The sequence below is a fragment of the Artibeus jamaicensis genome, unplaced genomic scaffold, assembly GCF_021234435.1.
Source record: "Artibeus jamaicensis isolate MK-2021 breed Jamaican fruit bat unplaced genomic scaffold, CSHL_Jam_final contig_391, whole genome shotgun sequence".
NCBI classification, from domain to species: domain Eukaryota; kingdom Metazoa; phylum Chordata; class Mammalia; order Chiroptera; family Phyllostomidae; genus Artibeus; species Artibeus jamaicensis.
Genome location: NW_026521814.1, coordinates 2345142 through 2360093, shown reverse-complemented (window position 1 = coordinate 2360093; position 14952 = coordinate 2345142).

Here is a 14952-nt window from a genome sequence, read left to right as displayed (position 1 = left end):
TACTGTCATGACCAATTCAACAATGTGCTTAATTATTGTCAAAGAATCTCAACTCTTCATATAAACAGATTTCTTCACTGACAAACCAGGAATTCATCACTAACAATTATTAACGGGTGTCATGTCTTTCCTTTTCATCATAAACATTTTGTGCCATCCCTTTGCAGAATGCATATTTTGTTTAATTGAAGTGCATTATTTTAGGGAGAAAGCTGCTCAGCAGATTAGGGAATTTGAGCTAGCCGGTGGAGAACCTAACTGCATAAGCCCACTAAATGTAATTGTAAAAGATGAAGGTTTTAAAATTTGCATAATTGCGACTATTGGTAGGGGTCGGTAACATATTTGCATTATCTACTTATGTTCCATACCAACACTTTTAAGCACCACTTTAAAAAAAAAGTCTGCTAAGTCAGATGCTTATAGGTGTCAGAACGTCATAACCTGCACTGCAGGCAATGCCTTTTCTACCTATGCCCCTGAGTTTTGACAGCTTTCTAAAACCAATTTCTAGGTTTTTTTACTATTTCAACTTTTGAATTTTGAAATAAACAGTCTTTCTATCCATAGCTATCTGCAGCAAAAGAAATTCCTGGGGCTTTAAAACCAAGCCACTTATCCCTTTATCTATTTGTTATAATTTATAATAATTAATATTTACAAAATGGTGTTCACAAAATAAGCACAGAGATAGTTAAGAATAATGGTTTGCAGTAAATTCCCTTGGTCCACCCCATAATACAAGAATATTTAGGTTTTGTAAGAAAGTGTTTGTTTAACACATCTTGACTATAATCTTTTGATATATTTGTGTCTTATGCACAGGAATTAGAAAAGTTTTCTACATACCATTCCAATGCTTCTAAGAAGAAAAGGTGTTTGCATTTCAATCCACACAAATACGAAAATGTTAGCAAAATGTAATCATTAGGGTTTTTTAAATTTTTTCATCAGCTTTACTAAAAATTAGCAAAAACTATAAAAACATTTTTGATAAAAGAGGATAGCTATCATTACACCCAGGTACATAAGAGTCATCTGGTTATTATTCACATTGTACTTTTAATTTGCCTACTGTGTTTTTGGTTCTCAACATTTTCTTCTCAGAGTACTCTTTTCTTGTCTCAGAACACAGTTTTTAATATTTAGTTGAAATTTTAAAGTATTTTAATAATTCCAATGTAATAATTTACCTGTCCTTAGAACACTGGTTTTTACCTTCTGTACTGAAACATTTCCCCCTAACTTTCTATTTTGATTTTTTGTTTGTTCTTCTTTCTGAAGCAAGGTCTATATAACCATCTATTCCTTATAATGGGTGTAATAATGTTTAGATTTTTATTGCAATACTCTAGGAACTGCTCACTTACTATTGGATATTTCCATTATGGTGATAGTAGAAAATTACACAGAGCAGATAGACAGTATTAATTGAGGGAGTGGAGAAATAAATGAAATTCACTTGGTATTATTTTTAAGACAACTAATGTTTACTAGTTTAAAAATGTTGCATTGATGATCTATCCTATTAACTAGATTATTAAGGTTCTGTCATGAAGGTATTACTCATAAAATATAGTTGTAATTTTGTGGAAAGGAGGCAGTGTTGAGTAGTAGAAAAACCATGGACTATCAAACCAGAAAAGACAGGTTTAAATCTAGGTTTAATTTTACAAGTTCTATAAACTTGGGCAAGTTATTGAATATCTCTGAGCTTCAGGTTCATCTTCTATAAAATAAGGGCAGACTATCTTAATTGAATGTGGGGGCAACTTTGCCTGCAAGTCCCCCTGTCTGCCATGGATGAAAATGAAACTACTAAGACATAAACTGCTTGGGAAGGAGAGGTGGTCAATCTCTTACAGGAGGACCAAGAATCTCTTCTTCAATGGCTTTTATTGGGTTTATTTGCACAAGAATACAGGTAAGGATCAAACAATAGATAGCGTTCAAAGAACTATGAGGGCTTATTCTCAGTCAGGGTCAGATAGCTAAAGAGCCATAAAACTTTGAGGAACAAACTTTTTGCTTGGACCCTGTATCATTTAAATAAGAGTATTCCAAACAAAGCAGGTTTCACAGGATTTTACATATTCTTTCTTAGGGTCCCTCTCTAGCTGGCAAAGGGATGCACCACCTTCCCAGTCATAGGTTTTTAGGCTTAAGTGGATTAGAGCCAGGAAATGCTTCTCCCAGATAAAAATGGGGACTCAGGCTATGTCAGAATAGACAGGGGGGGGGGTCCATCACTCCCTCTTTGCTGCAGCTCCCCAAGTCCTTCCTTGAGGGCCTCCCAAGTGAACGTGTATGGCTTAGGTTGCCCCCCCCCCAGGGGTTTTACCCATCTCTGACTAACCGACCAAGCGTTGGGGGCAGGGGATGAAGCAAAAGCACTGTTGCTGTCAGAGATAAGCTTTGTCTCCTTAGTGGCTCACAGCTGGTGGTCACTCACTCAGCCTTATCCATGGGGGGCAGTTACAACTGCTGAAATCAGGCAGAGCAGTTCCCAACAATCAGATTTTAATGAAAATTAGAAATCACATATGAAAAGTGACTGGACTTTACACACAGAAGCTACCAAATCAGTGCTAGCTGTCACCATCATGATTTTTTATTTAGCAATTTCTCAAAACTGGTTAAAAAATCCCTTTCTTCATTTTTCAAATTCAACTATTTCAGATATATTTAGAGAAACAGGGGCAGCTACAAAAAGATGATCATTTCCCGACAGTATAGGGACTTTTAGCCTCAGAGGTACACAGGCTCTCATAACGGACTCACAGACTTCCCGGGACACCACTGGTCCTCTTGCTCCACACACTTGTGGACTTCCATGTAGGTGGAAGAGAATTTGCTAAAGACTCAGCCAGGTCGTTCGTTCCCCAGGTAGCTCTGCCCACCACCAGAAACTTCTCTTTGTTTTTCGTCCCTTTGAAATCTGGCATAGGCTTCTCTCGTATTAGGAAAACGTTATTAAGGGCTGGGAAGAAGAAATGGAGCATAGGATAAATGTGATTTCTATCAAGCACCAACCTTCAAATATTTAATTCAAAATGTATGGTACCCAGGGCACTAATTCAATCACAGACTTCCATTTTCTAAAATACATGCTTTTACCTTGAACATGATTATATTTGAAAATTTTTAATAAACATAAACTTAAAAAAAGTAATATTCATTCAAAGAAATAAAAGAGAGAACTAAAACTATAAAATAGTAAATCTACAAATGATCATTATTAGAAATCACAGTACAGATGAGAGACCAGTTCTCAAAAGATTGGGTGAATTCCTTGCTCTCATTTGTTCATGAGAACTGTGATGGCAAGAGTTGGATTCATGTGTCCACTTGCTGTACTAGATGTATTCTGTGTGTTATATAAGTGCATACCTTTGAAGTAGTTTGCCTTCCAGGATATTGTGCATTGAGACAAGTAGTAAGTCACTTATGGGAAGTCTAGCTCCAATCTGGCCATCTTGGAAGTCTCTCTGGGCTTCTATTTTATTGAGCCTGCTATGTTTTTCTCATCTAACAGGAGATTCACATGCTGGGTTGATGATGCAACATTGTGTCTATTTGAAGTGTCCTTTTTGTTATTCAGAGGTTTCTATAAGAGAACATTTTAATTCTACCTTATACAAGAAAAAGTGTCATTCTTGGCCAGCTTAATATTTAGTCAGACATAAAAGATTTAAAGAAATGATTTAAGAAAGGGAGATGGTAAAAAAAAAAAAAAAAGAAAAAACATTTTGTTTCCACAATGAGTCATGCTTTGCAGAGTCTGGAAAGTCAAATGGTCATTATTTTTATCTCACAAATGTAACTGAAAGATAATTAATTCAGTGAAAATGCTGTATTCATAAAAGAAAAAAAACAAGCAACATTTGCTTACAAATCAAATGTGACAAGAAGATACGTTTCCTCTAATTACAACTGCTTATGGTGTGCTGGTAATTCCCAGTAATCAAAATTGCACAGGAAGTGAGTTTGTTTCAGCCGGCTCCTGGTGAATGCATACATTGACTTCACACTTACAGTAAATATCAAGATTTTTCACTTGCAGAGCCCAGGTTCCCTTCAATTTCTGCTCTCCTGAGGTAACTTCCAAGCCCAGCATTTTCTGTAACTTGATTCCTCAGCACTTTCCAGGAAAGAAGGGTCTCCGTGAGCTTCTACTTTTACTGTTAACTCCTTCATAATAGGACAAAGCTTTTTCATCATTTTTAGCTTTTTCAGTCATAAAATAAAAGGAAAGTATATAACCACATTTTTTTTACATAAAGTTAGAATATTATCACTAAAATAATGAAGTCCCTACTTAGATTTCTGATTATCAAAAATAACCGTACATGCTTGTACCTTTGTCATATATTTCCTGTAATATCTTCACATTCATGATAATGACAGGGTATGGCTCTGTATGAGTGTTTTTCTCACTGCAGATTTTGATGTGCTGGTTTGTGGACTGGAAAAATTTGGTGACACTGTGGCTGATCCATTTTATTCCTGCTTTGTTAGGGAATGGTCGTGCTCTCTGAAGCTGCTTTCCCCCAGTTTCCTTGACTTCAGGAAAAGGTTTATTAGGCCTGATCTCTGTCTTTTTTTCTTTCTCCTTTCTTCCTTTCCACCCTGGACTCTAGGGCTCTTCTCATCCTCTCTTCTCTTGAACTCATAGTTGCCACTGGCATCTGTATTAGGTAACCTTCCATATAAATAAGTAAAAACAGGTACTAGCCTCCTACATCTCCAGGGCTGGCCGCACGAACAGCTGGAGACACAGCTTCTGTCACAATTTCATACCAGCTTGCAGCAAAAACTCCCCAATGGCATTGAGATACACCTGACTGGAACTCTAATTCCCCAGCATTTAAGCTTGCCAGACTTCTACAAGGCCTTTACATAACCTACAAACAATTAACTTCTAAAGAAAAACAAACTATGGCCCTGGCTGGTGTAGCTCAGTGGATTGAGCACGGGCCTGCAAACCAAAGGATCGTGGTTTGATTCCCAGTCAGGGCACATGCCTGGGTTGCAGGCCAGTTCCCAGCAGGGGATGCATGAGAGGCAACCACACATTGATGTTTCTCTCCCTCTCTCCTTCCCTTCCCCTCTAAAGATAAATAAATAAAATCTTAAACAAACAAACAAACTGTGGACATAAAAGATGCATGAAAGCCAAAAAAATGTCTGTGTCTGTGCCTGGGATGATTAAGGGTTTCTGTGGAGATCTTCATGCTTTTCAGAGGGTCCCATTTGTCAATAGACAAGTAAGGTCTGAGCCAGTTTAAACAGTTGGATAGGACATTCGCTTCTGCCAAGATTTTTGACTCTTTATTCTGTATACACACAATTTTTGTTATATATCTATATACACACATATATATGTATGTATATATATATGTATATATATGTATACATACACACATACACACACACACATATATATATACAGAGAGAGAGAGAGCATTTTCAAACATTGTGTGCCTTTGAAATTATTCCAACATTATTGTTGAAAATGTGACTGGTGGTCAGAAGGGCTAATACTCCAGGTCATGTGAAGTTTGACTATTGCTTCTGTTTATAAACTTGAAGTTTAAACAAGGTTAAATGTTTTCATTTCACAAAACATTATCATCATGGGTATATGTTAGTCTCCAATCTTGTGAACTGGTTGGTTGTTGGCTTATCCATTTTTAGAAAATTTTCATTTCACCCCTGTTCCTTAACCACACTTACCATTCCCTAAACGGACAAGCACTTGGATCTATAGCTTTTTATTATATTCTGTTCCTGCAAGTTACATATTAGGTTATGTGCATGTATTTTAACATGAAAAATAGTCTTATGTAACTCTGTTTCTTACTTTTACCTACTAAGTTCTTAATACCCACCCTTGCTCTTAGGTATACAAATAGTTCATTGTAACTGCTCCTTAATGTTCGTCCAGTATACAACATTTTGCTTATTCATTAGAGTTATGAGGTTCACTTCAGAGTAGAGAAAAATAATTAAGCTTCCTAAAGTTTACTTTCTCTTTTTTTTTTCTTTCTTTTGGATTCTTTTCTGTCTGTTCTGGGTGAAGGGCTACAGTGACCAAATTTAAGATTGGAAACAAATGGAGAAAGGATCAGAATTATGGGTCATTTACAACAAACAGGATTAATGTTTAGGGGGTTGGATGTTGTGCAATAGTAGTGTCTGTAGGCCTTCGTCTGTTCAGACTTCCTTACTGCTAATCTTGGACCTAGTCGACAATTCCATAACCTTAGGTAAGTTACTTAAATCTTGGAGCATCAGTTTCCCCATCTGTAATATGGATATAAAAATAATATTTATAGGGTACCAATCCATCTAAGGTATATTATGCTGTCACAACAAACCACCCTAAAATATCAAGGGATTAAAACCACAGAAGATATCTTTTGCTCAAGTTGGATGTCAATCGAGAGTCAGCTGGGGGCTCTGCTCCATGCAGTTTCATCCTCGCTGCTGGAGCCAGCTGAATGGAGCGACCACCATATGGACTATTTGGTTGCCAAAATATAGGAAAAGAGCTCTGGGGTCTCAAACAGATTAAATTCTCAGCCCACAGGAAATAACTATGAATTCTGCTCACAAGTTTTTGGCCATAACTGATCATATGACCCTACTCAACCCCAGGAGTTTATAAAGAAGAATCTGACCAAGTGCCTGGAAGTTAAAAAGCATAAGCTATTCATGGAACATCCTTAATGACTATCACAGGCCTCATATCATTATTCTAAAAATTAACAGGGTTCTTTTTTATCAAGGGGTTAGTATAGTACCTGAAGCACAGTAGATACTGAATAAATATTAGCCTTTGTTTTTACAGTTCATAATTATCTCTATAAAGCTTTGCACACTTTCCCAGTATCCTGCAGTTGAACACTGCATTCTGTTACTGTATTTCCAAATCTCCCCTTTCCTCCGAATCCCATTAGAAAATAGGCCAATAGCTCCTTCGTATTTCTGGTGAACCGCTCCTTACAGCACCTTGATCCTTATTCTATTTCCCTTGGTTTTCCTAAGCCACTGACTCTTTCCCAATTCTGCCATTAAATTACACTTTGCCCTTGGATCTACTTACCTTACTGACCTTGGTGACAAGCAGTTCACAGCTGTCTATGCTATGACTTTATGTTTTTTCATATAAATAAAATTATTATCCCAACTAGCACTTTTTTAAAGAGTAAAAGGGGGCCAGTAAGTCAAAACTGAGCACCATCAGGGAAACAGGGATGGATAGTCTCTCTACCTTGTCAGTTTTGCAATAAACCATATGGTACCAGTTCACTCGGCTGGTCCTTGCCTTGAGGATTATTTTATTTTTCAAGATACCCCAAGTATCACTTTTCCTGGGCAACATTTCACAACTCCTTTCTTCCTCCAGAGTTAGTGCATTCTTCCTTTCCGTTTCCAAAGAAATAAGTATACTTTGTATTGAGTGGAAATTGTTTATTTACAGGACTATCTCCATTGTAGGACTATGAGGTCCTTGAACACAAGGATCTCATTTCATTTCTTTGTATCCCTGGGAACCTACAGAGTCCTGACCCACGGTAGGCAATCGATGCTTGTTGCACAGAAGAGTGTGGTCCTAGAAATGCAATACTTTAATGAAGAGGACCAAATCTTTAATCCGTTGGGAAGTATTTCAGGCATTGTGCAAGGACAGGTAGAGATAGATTTTGAGGAAGAAGTTAGTTCAGTATTGTCCTAAGATTTCATGTCAATCAAATTTCTTATTTACATTTGAATACTATTTCTAATCCATTAGTAGTATTTGGAATCATTAAGTTCTAGAAATGATAGTGTTCTACTATATAAAATAGTTTTAGATTTTCTAAAACTGCAGATGCATCATTATTAATAATAGTAGTAGTAAGAAGAATCACAAATCTTTGGAGGATTTAGGTCCTTTAAATACTAACATAATTCTAATTAAAAAAATCTAAGCCCATCACTGATAGAATTTAATAGGCTTGCTGAGAAGAATTTCTCATAAAGGCTAGTGACATAACTTTAAAAAAGGCCACAGTTTTCTGGGAAGTTTCCATAGCTTCCAGAACACTTATTAGCATATGTTTTCTCTGTATTATGCCCCCTCTTTTGTTTTCTAGCCAGGGCTTTCTGTTTTTCCAAACATCTCCCAAATGGCACCCCCGAGTCAGATCTCTCTAACCTCCAGCCCACACACCAATAGTCACGTGGCCAATGCTCACAAAACAACATTTGCATCATAAGAGTCCCTTTATCAAAAAGTATTAATAAGGTGGATCCTTAGGGTTTTCAAATTAAAAGACAATATGTTCACTCAAACTTCCTCATCAGTTATACCTAATTTACCTGTCCAGACTCAAGACTTACCACTATTCACCATAATTCCTATTCTGCAGTCACGCAGTTGCCTGTCTGAATATACCATGTGTGTGCACAGCTGTTTTTTTTTTGTTTGTTTGTTTCTCCCTTCATCCGGTTAAAAAATTTCTACTTGTTCAATTGCCAACTTAAATAACACACCTTCCTTCCACTTCATTCCCATGTGTGTTTAATTTCACCTTAGTTTGCTTTTACATTGCCAACTGATTTTATGTTCCTTGATAAGAACTTGTATGTTCTATTCATATTTATTTCTTGTACTGTCTACTTAAAGTCCTAAAAATATTAGGTACTGGTTTTTAAATGTAATAAAATTAATTATTGTAAAATTACATTGCATTAGAGTTTCAAATATGAACAAAGACATACTTTTTAGAACCATCATATTTTTGGGAGAGATTAGCCTTCCACAATTTTTTCTTCCTGATATGTGTTTTTTCAGGTCCACATTCATAGACTAAGGACAATCTTCCTTGTTTCTTGATTTTATTTTCTCATGTCAAAAGTTATTTAAAAAGCAATGATGGAATATGCTTTCTAAAAATATAAAACCTTTTTGTAAAATATACCCAATGATGATGGACTCAAAATTATTAATATCATTTAAAGCTAAAATCTCTAATAATCTTAATATAGTGATACATAGTGCCTATAATAGTGACATCTGGTGGCTCAAAGGGAACATTACATTAATCTGCCAGTTTTAACCTCTACATGTAACTATTTTCATTAAATAGTTGGTTTGTTTTTGTAAATTAGCCCTATTTGAAACTTTGTTCACTATCTAAACAGAGAAAATTAATATTATTTGATATAATTTTACTATTATACTTTCTAATATACACATCTTAAATTAATATTTTCCGTTAGTAAAAGTAGGTTGAATTGCATACTTGGATTCTTCTTATGCTAGAAGGGGTGGAAAGTGCAAGAATGTATTGATAGCGCCTGTCACCTGTACCACTGTAACTCGGAACTCAACCCTCCCAAAACAGCCGGGTCCCCTAGAATGTGCACATCATCATCTGTTCTTGGTACCTGGTGTGAATCACTGTGGTGGAACCAAGATCAAAAACCCAGAAGACTGGCATTTCGGCCCAGCTTACCGCTCACTGCTGATCTGTGTGACCTCAAGTCAGTACTCTAATCCCTCGGACCTCCGCTCTGATTTAGACTAGATACCCTCCATCTTGAAAATTCTTCATAACAGGGACTTAGTATCAAATAGATAGTGATGATTAATTACAATGGCATATCTCTTCTCTGATATTCGGCTTTCGATACATAGAGGATAGGTATTTTAAAAAATGATAATAAGGCTTCTTTAAATTTATATTCAGTATTCATATGATATGCATTCTGGTAACATTCATTATCAGAGTACCCAATGGGATAACTCAAGATTCTCAGGACCACTGGCAAGGAGCCAAAGCTATTACAGTCACATTTGTGAATAAATTAGAAAGAGCTTAGACTCAGTCTCTTATACATAAGAATTGACTAAATGTACCTCGTGCTGTATCCCCATTCAGTAATTTCCAAAGTCTGTTAGAGAATAGATTCATGTGAATCATTAGGACACTTGTTAAATGTATGTCTCTAATGTTCCCCACTGAATCCACTGAAGGGAAAGTACTAAAATCCACATTTTCAACATTCCGTCTTGATAATAAGGATGGTTATTCTGATTTTGGTACAATTTGCTATCCCAAATCAGTAACCACATAGAATCAGACAGAAAAGGAGACTGGTACCCCCTAGCTGATGGAAGATAAAGTTCTTTAAACCAGGACTCGTAAATTCAAGTGTCTACAGGGCCCACACAAGAAAGTTTATGAAAAAAAAACTACCGAGTAGGAATTAAGAGGCGCTGTAGAGCACACAGTCCATGGAAAGCAGATAGGTTGTGATTTGCTGCCAGGAGGGCGAGCTTCCTGGGCTGCAGTGGGCTTTGTAAGCAGAAGAGGAAAACAGGATTCTTGTGTGAAACCTGAGACTTGTATGAGCTGGAACTAGTTCGGTGTGAGCTAAATTAAACACATTGGTGGCTTCAAGTTTGCATTCTCTGTTTTCGATCCAGTTCTTATTTGTGCCTTCTCTCCTTCCCAGCTCTACTGCATTTTTCAGTCTAATGCACGTAATCAGCCAGACGAACCTACAGCAAACCTTATACAGCAACCCTTTCCCTTTCAGGGCACACATAAACCAATTACTAAAACTCTGCAGCACGCCAGAATAAATACGCTCTTTGCCAATCTTTCGTGCCAACACACGAAAAGATAGCTGTAATTTTGATTCATTCACACTGGGTGGCTATTGTTGTCTTTTTTTGGTTTTAATTTCACACTCTAAGGGAAAAGAGGCCAGTGCCCCTGACTAAATAGTCAGGTATTGCATACTCAGGTTTTGTCTTATTTTTCTTTATTTTTATTGCTTATCCCGTTACAGAAGTCCCCGTTTTGTTCCCTCTCTGAGGAACACTGGCTGAAAATCGCTGCTGTCTAGAATGGTCATTCCATCTTTTCTGTTGTCGTAGCCTTTCCAGTTCTCACAACGTTTGTTGAAAGCTTGTCTCTTCCATAAAACGTTTTAAAACTTTACTCTCCAAACATCTGCAAACACACTTCTTTTACACTCCCAAGCTTTCTCACCCCCATCTACCTAACAAACATCAGTACAGGTACCGTTCATCCTCTCATGGTGACATCTGTTGATGCTCTAGCTTAATAAGTGGAGGCAAATAATACTTCCAATAATATTTTTGTTAATGACCAAATATATTGTATACAATTAGCCTTCCCTTATAAATTTAAAAACTGAAACCTTGATATGTATTCATTACTGAGTGCCTTTTACTTGCTTAACATTACCCTGAATAAAAGCAAATACTGTGCACATCTATCTCTGTACATTCTAAAGCAAGAATCAGCCTTTTATAAAATTATTTACTTATTTTTAGGAAGAGGGGAATGGAGGAAGGGAGGGAGAGAAACGTCAGTGTGCCATCACCTGTCACACTCCCCCTACTGGGAATCTGGGCCACAACCCGGGCATATATCCTGACTGGGAATTGAACCAGCAACTTTTAGGTTCTCAGGCCAGCACTTGATCCACTGAGCCACACCAGCCAGGGAAAAATCAGACTTTTAAAAATAAATAAATAGGAAAGGAAGGAAGGAAGGGAGGGAGGGAGGGAGGGAGGGAAAGAAAGAGGAAGGAAGGTAGGAAGAAAAAAATGACCTTTTTAATTTAAAAAAAAAGAGGCCTCCTCTATGAGGCATTCTCATGAGCCTTGATCCTAGGGAAGCTTGAGAGAAAGACAATGGGGGCAGTCCAAATAAAGGACTTGAAATAGAAACTCTTCATAAAATAAACAATACCCTTGGTGCTAGAAAGTGTTTGCAATTGCCTAAAGGTATTAGCCAACATATCAGATGTGTTTTTGTTTGTTTCTTTTTCTTGTTGGTTTTTGTTACAAGGAGTGGTGGAATGATGCTTCCAGATGATAAGGAGAGACACCTTAGTTACCCTGAAAAGAAAGGAAAAATATAAAAACATATTTCTCTGAGACAAGACCCGTAATAGCAGTATGAGTACTGGCGACACCAAAGAACTATCAATTATCTCTACGTATTTGAATTGGGTCATCTAAAGAAACTTAGGCATTTACCCTAACCTGGAATGCATCCAAAAGCCACTATTTCTGAATATATGACATACCATCAGGACTCATATCATTGTAAAATGATATGACTCAATTAATTTGAACGAAGATAAAAGATATCTAAATTTTATGTCCTATAATAAGCATCACATATACGACACATTAGTAAAATTTATAGAAAGTGATAATTTATTGAATGTTAGCTATTGCCAAGGCTTTATAAGAAATGATGGAGAAAGAATAAAAACAAACACAAGAAATCATCTCCACTCTAGAATAGTTTACTCTATTTAAAAAATAAGAATAAAGTATAGGGATAAAGATGTTTCAGAACAAGGTAATATTCTGAATGAATTGTCCATTTTAATGAGAACTTGGTCCACTGAGTGTTAAAGAAGTAAAGATTCAGAGTATAGTGGCCATAGCTAGGGAAATTAAATAAGCTTTTTAATTTGTCTGGGTAGTAACTAGCATTGAGTCTTCTGATTTATTCAATCATGTATTCATTCAACAAACATATAAATGCTTCTTGGCATTTTTATCACAAAGTAAAACATTTTCATGATTCAAAAAAACATATTAAGAAGTTTCATTACTACCCCATCCAATCTATTCCCACAAATGATTATTTTTATGTATTCTTTCTAGTTTACTTAAACCCTTTAGTATACAAAAGATAACATACCACATATACCTTACTTTCAGTATTATAAAAGCTCCCTATAAAACTGAATAGTGTTCCAGTATATCACTGTACTATTGTTTAGCCCATCTTCTATAAATAGATAAGATTTTATCTGATCTTTTTGCTAATATCAAGAGCATTACCATTGATACAATAATTATCTTGTAGACGAGTATTTGTTCCCAGTCCTTGCCTTTTCTCACCAAACTCCTGCAATAGATTCTAACACTCTAACAATACTTCTGTAAATTCTTATTGGTTCAAGTGAAAGAGGATTGAGAATGGCAGTCTGGAGCCTAAAGTAGGAAAGAGAGAACCGGAGAGGTGATAGGGGAAGGAGTGATAAGAGCCCTGCTCTGAATGCTGCCTATTATTAGCATGTGACTTCCCTGCTCTCAGGAGCTGTAACTCTGAAAGTAATATAATTCATTATTATCAGGTTATGCAAATTATAAACCCTGCTGTGGTTGTCTGTAAAATATTTAAAAATTATAAAAAATAATGAACATCATCAATTCAAGAGAGGTATTAATTGCTAAAAAAATCCTAAACACTGTTTTAAGATATATGTGAATTATACACATATAATTCTATATAATTCATATTTATATACAATATATAATTTTACCCTTGATATATTGATATTGTTGGTAATAGCTGATATAAATTGTTGGGGCGACCTTGCCCACAAGTCCCCCCATCCTCCACAGATGAAAATAACACTGCGAAGACATGATCTGCTTGGGGAGGAGAGGTGGCCAATCTCTCAGAAGAGAAAGGCCAAGAGCCTCTTCCTCAATGGCTTTTATCTGGTTATAATACACAGGAATACAGGCGGCAAGGATCAAACAGTAGATAACATTTCAAAGAAATCTGAGGGCTTAGTTGAGTCAGTGTCTGTCAGTAAGGGGAGTTGCAGAAACAACCCCCTCTCTCTTTGGGAGACATACTCATTACCTGCTCAGACCCTTATCATATGAATGAAAACACTCTTAGCAAAGCAGGCTTCACAGGACTTCTAGGAATTCTTTCTTATGCCCGATCACCCTGGATCCCACTCTAGCAAGGCAAGGGGTTACACCGCCTCCCCATCACAGGTTTTCAGGCTTAAGTGGATTAGAGGCAGGAAGCACTTCTCCCAGAGGACATGGGGACTCAGGCTATGTCAGAATGGGGGGGCAAGAGTCCCTCACTCCCTCTTAGTTGCAGCCCCCCAAGCCCTTCCATGATGGCCTCCCAAGTGATCATGTCTAGCTTGGGTTGCCCCTCCTCTGAGGAGTTGTACCTGTCTCTGACTAACTGACCAAGCATTGGGGGCAGAGGAGGAAGCAGAGATAAACTTTGTCTCCTTAGTGGCTCGCATTCTTGAGGTTCCTCATTCAGTCTTAGCCATGGGCGGCAGTTACAACTCCTGAAACCAGGCAGAGTGGTTCCCGACAATAAATCACAGCTTGAATTATCTTCCATTTCCTTTTAAGCAATTTAAAGGGACCCTAATGTAACTAATCCTAAGAAAAAGAGGATGATTTGGGGCTATCCATACCTCACACTATAATTTTTTTCCAGTAATAATGATCGTTTCTACCTTAATCTCTTATTGGTATTAAGTTGTGGATTGTTAAACAGTCCAAACTGAATTGTGTCATGTCCCACGGAGTTTATCATGTTTAAATTTTCAAAACTTGACTACTTGTAAGAAAATGAAAGGTGTTTAAAACACCAAAGCCCAGTTCTTCCCAAGCTGTGACAGCTCGAACGGAGAAACGGAACTGCCCTGAAAACTCCTGGAGCCTGGAGCCACCCACACAAGACTCCTTGGCAGCTCGCACAGACAAATTGTCAGTATTTCTAGTTCTATGTCCAGCAGAAGTAACGCCTGCTTGAGTGTGGTTGGTAGGGTAATGATCTGGGTGTGATAATTTATAGTTCTAATCTGAACACTTCATCTGAAATTTCATATAGTGTGCTTGAGGGTGATGTTGTTATATTACAGAATTACATATTTATGATCTTGTAATAAAAGGGGTGTTATTTGTGCCTAGCCCCGTGTATATACACATTATTTTCTAACTTTTAAAACATAGACATCATTTGAGACTGTAATTTATCTCAAAATTAACATTAATTTGACATTTTATAAAAGTTTGCATTTAAGGTGCATTTATATTAAAACATACTCATTACATATTTCCTCATTACCTTT